Source organism: Esox lucius, chromosome 14 (assembly GCF_011004845.1).
Source record: "Esox lucius isolate fEsoLuc1 chromosome 14, fEsoLuc1.pri, whole genome shotgun sequence".
Taxonomy (NCBI): Eukaryota; Metazoa; Chordata; class Actinopteri; order Esociformes; family Esocidae; genus Esox; species Esox lucius.
Window position 1 is genome coordinate 6,192,783 of NC_047582.1, and position 6,633 is coordinate 6,199,415.

Genomic DNA, 6,633 nt, shown 5'->3' on the forward strand with positions numbered 1-6,633 from the left:
ACAGAATACCAGCTGACTGCTTCTTCCCTAAATAGTTCTTGCATAGTTTGGAGCTGTGCTTTGGGTCATTCTCCTGTTGTAGGGGGAAACTTGCTCCTATCAAGCGCCGTCCACAGGGTATGGCATGGAGTTGTAAAATGGAGTGATAGCCTTCCTTCTACAAGATCCCTTTTAACGTTATCTAAGTTTGAAGTTTTTCGGATCATGCTGACCAAATGAAAAGATGCTGAAGAAGTGCTTGATGCCATACCACAACCAAAGCACCCCCAGAGCATGATATTGCCCCCGCCATGCTTGACAGATGGCGTCAAGTACTCCTCCACCATCTTTAAATTATTTCATTCTTTTTTTTTACTGGCCAGTCTGAGATATGTCTTTTTCTTTGCAACTCTGCCTAGAAGGCCAGAATACCGGAGTCGCCTCTTCATTGTTAATGTTGAGACTGGGGTTTTATTTAATGAAGCTGCCAGTTGAGAACATCTGATGCATCTGTTTCTGAAACTAGATGCTCTAATGTATTTTGTCCTTTTACTCTGTTGTGCTCCGGGGCCACTCCTCTTTCTATTCTGGCTAGAGCCAGTTTGTGCTGTTTTGTGAAGGGAGTAGTATACAGCGTTGTACAAGATCTTCAGTTTCTTAGGAGTTTCGCTGCAATTTCTTGCATGGAATAGCCTTCATTTCTTACACAAATAGACTGATGAGTTTCAGAAGAAAGTTCTTTGTTTCTGGCCATTTTTAACTTGTAATCAAACCCACAATTCCTGATGCTACAGATACTAAAATTATAAACTTGTATTAGCAAAAAAAAAGTCTCATTGGGACACAGGACTGATGGTTTGTCTCTGTACGCCTATGTGGATATTACTTGACAAATCAGCCATTTCCAGCTACAATGGTCATTTACAACATTAACAATGTCTAGAGTGTATTTCTGATCAATTTGATGTTATTTTAATGTACAAATAAAAAGCTTTTCTTTCAAAAACAAGGAAATTTCTAAGTGACCCTCAACTTTTGAACAGTAGTGTATGTATATATATATATATGACCTAAAATACACATAATATGTATACATTATCCATCCATCCATCCATCATCTTCCGCTTATCCGGGGCCGGGTCGCGGGGGCAGCAGTCTAAGCAGGGATGCCCAGACTTCCCTCTCCCCAGACACTTCCTCCAGCTCTTCCGGGGGGACACAGAGGCGTTCCCAGGCCAGCCGGGAGACATAGTCCCTCCAGCGTGTCATAGGTCTTCCCCGGGGTCTCCTCCCGGTGAGACGGGACCGGAACACCTTCCCAGGAAGGCGTTCTGGAGGCATCCGAAACAGATGCCCAAGCCACCTCAGCTGACCCCTCTCGATGTGGAGGAGCAGTGGCTCTGCTCTGAGCTCCTCCCGGGTGACCGAGCTTCTCACCCTATCTCTAAGGGATCGCCCAGCCACCCTGCGGAGAAAGCTCATTTCTGCCGCCTGTATCCGGGATATTGTCCTTTCGGTCATGACCCAAAGCTCATGACCATAGGTGAGAGTAGGAACGTAGATTGACCGGTAAATCGAGAGCTTCGCCTTGCGGCTCAGCTCTTTCTTCACCACAACAAACCGATACATCGACCGCATTACTGCAGAAGCTGCACCGATCCGTCTGTCAATCTCCCGTTCCATCCTTCCCTCACTCGTGAACAAGACCCCTAGATACTTAAACTCCTCCACTTGAGGCAGGCACTCTCCACCAACCTGAAGTGGGCAAGCCACCCTTTTCCGACTGAGGACCATGGCCTCGGATTTGGAGGTACTGATTTTCATCCCCACCGCTTCACACTCGGCTGCAAACCGTCCCAGTGCATGCTGAAGGTCCTGGTTTGAAGGGGCCAACATGACAACATCATCCGCAAAGAGCAGAGACGAAATCGTGTGGTCCCCAAACCTGACACCCTCCGGCCCCTGGCTGCGCCTAGAAATTCTGTCCATAAAAATTACGAACAGAACCGGCGACAAAGGGCAGCCCTGCCGGAGTCCAACATGCACTGGGAACAAGTCTGACTTACTGCCAGCAATGCGGACCAAGCTCCTGCTTCGGTCGTACAGGGACCTGACAGCCCTTTAGCTGGACCCAGGACCCCATATTCCCGAAGCACTCTCCACAGGATGCCACGAGGGACACAGTCGAATGCCTTCTCCAAATCCACAAAACACATGTGGATTGGTTGGGCAAACTCCCATGAACCCTCCAACACCCCGTAGAGGGTATAGAGCTGGTCCAGTGTTCCAAGGCCCGGATGAAAACCACACTGTTCCTCCTGAATCCGAGGTTCTACTATCGACCTTATTCTCCTCTCCAGAACCCTGGCATAGACTTTCCCGGGGAGGCTGAGTAGTTTGATCCCCCTATAGTTGGAACACACCCTCCGGTCCCCCTTCTTAAAAGGAGGGACCACCACCCCGGTCTGCCATCCCAGAGGCACTGTCCCCGACCGCCACGCGATGTTGCACAGGCGTGTCAACCAAGACAGCCCCACATCATCCAGAGACTTGAGGTACTCAGGGCGGATCTCATCCACCCCCGGTGCCTTGCCACCGAGGAGTTTCTTGACCACCTCTGTGACTTCAGCCCGGGTGATGGACGAGTCCACCTCTGAGCCCTCATCCTCTGCTTCCTCAATGGACAGCGGGATTGAGGAGATCCTCGAAGTACTCCTTCCACCGCACAACGACATCCCCAGTTGAGGTCAACAGCTGCCCACCTCTACTGTAAACAGCATTGGTAGGGCACTGTTTCCCTCTCCTGAGGCGCCGGACGGTTTGCCAGAATCTCTTCAAGGCCAGCCGATAGTCCTTCTCCATGGCCTCACCGAACTCCTCCCAGGCCCGAGTTTTTGCCTCCACAACCACTCAGGCTGCAGTCCGCTTGGCCTGTCAGTACCCGTCAGCTGCCTCAGGAGTCCCACAAGCCAACCAGGCCTGATAGGACTCCTTCTTCAGCTTGATGGCATCCCTTACTTCCGGTGTCCACCACCGGGTTCGGGGATTGCCGCCTCGACAGGCACCGGAGACCTTACGGCCACAGCTCCGAGCGGCCGCTTCGACAATGCCGGTGGAGAACATGGTCCACTCGGACTCAATATCTCCAGCCTCCCTCGGGATCCAGTCAAAGCTCTGCCGGAGGTGGGAGTTAAAGATCTCTCTGACAGGAGACTCGGCCAGACGTTCCCAGCAGACCCTTACAGTACGCTTGGGCCTGCCGAGTCTGTCCAACTTCCTCCCCCGCCATCGGATCCAACTCACCACCAGGTGGTGATCAGTTGACAGCTCCGCCCCTCTCTTCACCCGAGTGTCCAAGACATGTGGCCGCAGGTCAGATGAGACGACATAAAAGTCGATCATCAACCTGCAGCCTAGGGTGTCCTTGTGCCACGTGCACTGATGGACACACTTATGCTTGAACATGGTGTTCGTTATGGACAAACTGTGACTAGCACAGAAGTCCAATAACTGAACACCACTCGGGTTCAGATCAGGGGGGCCGTTCCTCCCAATCACACCCCTCCAGGTGTCACTGTCGTTGCCCACATGGGTGTTGAAGTCCCCCAGTAGAACGAGCACTTTCCAGCACCCCTCCCAGAGACTCCAAGAAGGTCGGGTACTCTGCACTGCCGTTCGGCCCGTAGGCACAAACAACAGTGAGAGACCTATCCCCGACCCGTAGGCGCAGGGAAACAACCCTCTCGTTCACCGGGTAAACTTCAACACATGGCGGCAGAGCTGGGGAGCTATAAGCAAACCCACACCAGCCCGCCGCCTCTCACCATGGGCAACTCCAGAGTGGTGAAGAGTCCACCCTCTCTCAAGGAGTGTGGTTCCAGATCCCAAGCCGTGCATAGAGGTGATCCCGACTACCTCTAATTGGAACCTCTCAACCTCACGCACGATCTCAGGCTCCTTCCCCGCCAGCGAGGTGACGTTCCACGTTATGTATAAAAAAATAAACCCATTCTGCATAGGATTATGTCATACTTTGTACATTATGTCACCCTGTTCTAAAGATGGAGTGAAGATCAGAAAAGTTGGAGGATAAGGAACTTATGTAAAAGTACTGTGTTTACCAGTTAAGGGAAGTTTCTAATTAAGACCTAAATCAACAGGTAATGGGAGTTCAGAACTAACCAGGTCATTTAGGTCTTGATTAGGAACGTCCCATGACTAGTGAACAGTCGAGTACTTTTACTTCATAGTTTTTACACCTCTGGAACCTCAGAAGGTTTCCTGTGGCCTGGTAACCTTGAGGAAACATTGTCAGAATCAAAATTCAGATTTAGCAACACCATAAAGGACATGAAGTGCACATCAATTCAATCTGTGCCAATTAAGGGGTGTTTCTTTTTTCCTGGACGTATGACGTATACATTTATATTCTAGTGCTAAAAACTCTGGAATCTCTAGAGATTTGTGTTTACTCCAATAGAGTAGTCTTTAAAGAATGCATAAACCAGGCAGTATGCCAAAAAACATTGCTATTATTGACAACTGACCAGACGGGCACTATTGAACTGGACAAATTTGTACGCTCACGTTACTCACCCTGTTTGACCTAAAGTCTTAAAAAATCTATACGAATGTTAATTTCTTCTCAAGGAACATATTTGCCATTGAGATATCATTAACTCTGCCTTGAGTGATTTTCTGCCCTTTTGAATTTGTGAAAATCCAATTGTACCAAATGACCAATCTTCATGTAACTTGATATAAGGTCAGTGTGGTTACATTTGACACACATGCCCTGGGTTATGAATATAGCTAATGAACTATGGTTTATTTGACCACATGGTGGCTCCATTTGAACAACTACCAATGGGGAATATGGCGCATCTATGGACATAAGGTGCATACAGTTGTGGGTCTCTCAAAAAGAGGTGTAGTAAGAACAATAGTTGCTGAATGCTGAACTTGTTCAATGCTGCTTGCAGCTTTATTGTGATTTTTATTTATTTAGCATTATCAAACAGGAACCAGGAAGTAAGAATCTGTTTGTGTAGTTTGTCTTGTGTATCCAATGCAAACAATTATATAAAACCTGTTCTATGTATATGATCTATTCCAAAGGTAACACAGGATTCAACTTATTAACTAAGTGTCAAGCCCTTAGGTGAATGGGGAGCTATTTCAGAGCTCAAATAACATGTTGCAATATCTGGGTCTTCCTGGGAAGAGGTTTGAGAATAAATGGAGACTACATAAAAATAATCACTATAAACTGAATAGTCAACAGCCCACCAACAGATAGAGCCACAGAGCCCTCCTTATTTTCTCAGGTAAATTGACCAATGAATTCTGAACCTTTCAGCTTGGGGATTCAATCTAGCAAACCTTCAGTTTCCGGTAAAATGTTCTAACCACTAAGCTATCAACTGCCCCTTGATCATCTGAAATGTTGTTTAGGCAGCTAAAACAGGACACAGTCACATTATTTCTTTGTTTTTCATTTATTGTAGCATGCAATGTTTTACTGAAAACTTCCTCTGATTACAGCTCTGCCTGATTCATCCAAATCGTACCAAAGTATTCTGCTTGGCCAAGCTGTCAGTGCATGAGCAAACAGGAAAAAAAGATAATCAACAAATCACATACAGTACGTACATAAGACCAAACCCAATCTTAACTTGTTATACCATTATTAAGCAAAAGGGAAACCTTTCACAAAGTTATATTTCAAATGAAATAAATGGAATACATATTATTCATGTGCCATATGTGGACATGTTAATGATGTTTCAAGAGTTCTCTCATTTTGAAACATTTATTTGTCCCTATATCAATATTTATTTAAATATCAGATTACATATTTTTGTATAAATGAGCTGTCAATCCATCTAACGATGGTGCCAACCGTATACAATAATGATGGATATGTATACCATCTTTTATTTCATTTACATTTCAATCGAACAATAGATTTGCAAAGAAAATGTCTAATACAGACATAAATATTCAAACATCAGTTCCGTCATAGTTGTACAATTGACAAACAGGCAAATGTTTTCCCCTTACATTAGACCATTTTTGGCAAACTTTTTTTTACTATTGTGCAAATTGTCAAAATTCAAATGTAAAAGCAGACTTCACTTATCCAGAGAAAATTACTACAACACAACCAATAACGGTAGTAAGTAAAAATAATAACAATAACTATAAATTCATCATCAATAATAAAGCATTTCGGAAGCAGAATACATTAAAATGCTGCAGGCAGACTACAATACTTGGCGTGGCCACACAGTGGGCATGTGCAGAACACTTACAGCGCTGGGTGTGTTGTATCACAACTACAGAATCATTCCTCCTTCGCCAAAACAACAAGAGGGACTAGCATGCATGACATGGGGACGTAGGGTTAACACTAGCTGGATAGTGGGCGGTGAGAACCTCTGGCAGTGATGGGGCGGTAAGTGCAGTGCGAACAGATCATTACGCCAGTGTTTCATTAGACGGGCACCGGAACACACAGGAGATTCTGCCTGTCTGTTTATCTATCTATCTGTCTGTCTGTCTGTCTGTCTGCCTGTCTATCTATCTATCTATCTATCTATCTATCTATCTATCTATCTGTCTATCTATCTATCTGTCTGTCTGTCTGTCTGT